The 1,378-nt window shown below is 31.5% G+C and overlaps 1 long non-coding RNA gene across 1 annotated transcript; it reads right to left on the bottom strand.

Moving 5' to 3' along the window:
• Window positions 1-203: 203 nt before the first annotated feature.
• LOC131256298 (uncharacterized) lies at window positions 204-670 on the bottom strand. The gene is made up of 2 exons (XR_009176729.1): window positions 507-670; window positions 204-409 (listed from the first exon to the last, which is right to left on the bottom strand). It is a non-coding gene; the product is annotated as an uncharacterized LOC131256298 (long non-coding RNA).
• Between the last annotated feature and the right edge of the window lie 708 nt (window positions 671-1,378).

Genomic DNA, 1,378 nt, shown 5'->3' with positions numbered 1-1,378 from the left:
GTTACAATAGCTACGGATATAATTCGTAGCAATTATATCTGTAGCGATAAGTATAAACAGCTACGGATATTATTTGTAGCTAAAAGTCTGTAGCAATATGCCAAATTTAATAATGGTGATAGCTGTCGAATTATTGGCTACGGTCAATATCCGTAGCTATTTCGTACATTAAAAAATATATATATAATCATTTTTTCATTCAATTACCACCTGCATAATCATTCATTCATTCAATTACAATCAATTACAATCATTCATTCATTTAATTACAATCAATTACAATCCTTCATTCAATCAATTACAATTACAATCAATTACAATCCTTCATTCAATCAATTACAATTACAATTACAATAATGCTGAAAATACAAATCTTTGGCTTCATTAGAGAAATTTGCTCGACTTAACCCTAAAATTTCTATGATAGAGAATTGAAAGAGAAGATATATTTTGACGGTATGATATTTTTTTCACAAGTAAATAGGCCCTTTTCAGCCATCACCCACTTGAAGAATCAAAAACCGATTGTTGTCCAAGTCCACTCCTTTTCCTTTCAATTTCTTAGTGACCTCTGTAAAATTACTTCCACGGTCATTTATGTAGTACTTTGAAGAGTTGTCTCAAAATGCAACTCTAGTAATGACAAAGTCACTTCCTGTAACGGCTTTGTATATTCTAGCATCCTACAAATAGTCATGGCATTCATAAATCAGAATGACCATTGGGGGAAAGAAAAACAAAGTGAAAGAAGTGCATCATGTATAACTATTTTTTTTCTTAATGAATTAATAAAAACTCAAAGAGAAATGAAATTGACACAAAAGGAATGGTCTAATCATATGGTTTGTAGGGCCAAAATAAACGTCTGGATGATTTTCGCAAGGAGGACCATCTGTAGCCACAAGTACCCACTTCCCAAGGAATGGTCTCACCATATGGTTTAGGTTATAAGTTTATGTTAATGTTGTAGGTTATAGGTCCAGGTTATAGGTTTAGGTTTAGGGATTTGAGAATACATTTACATTTTAGGTTTAGGTTTAGGTTTTACGTTTCGGTTAAGGTTACAGGTTTACGTTTAGGTTTAGGTTTAGGTTATAAGTGTAGGTTATAGGTTTAGGTTTAGGTTAAGGTTAGGTTATATGTTAAGGTTTAGGGAATTGAGTTTAGGTTATAGGTTAGAGGTTAAGGTTTAGGTTTAGGTTTAGGTTATAGTTTTGGGATTTGAGAATAGTTTTAGGTTATAAGTATAGGTTTAGGTTAATGTTGTAGGTTATAGGTTTAGGTTATAAGTTTATGTTAATATTGTAGGTTATAGGTTTAGGTTATATGTTTAGGTTTAGGGATTTGAGAATACATTTAGGTTTTAGGTTTGGGTTAT

The sequence above is a fragment of the Magnolia sinica genome, chromosome 9 (assembly GCF_029962835.1).
Source record: "Magnolia sinica isolate HGM2019 chromosome 9, MsV1, whole genome shotgun sequence".
Lineage (NCBI taxonomy): Eukaryota > Viridiplantae > Streptophyta > Magnoliopsida > Magnoliales > Magnoliaceae > Magnolia > Magnolia sinica.
The sequence above is the reverse complement of the archived record's forward strand: the minus strand, read 5'-3'. Positions and strand labels throughout refer to the sequence as shown.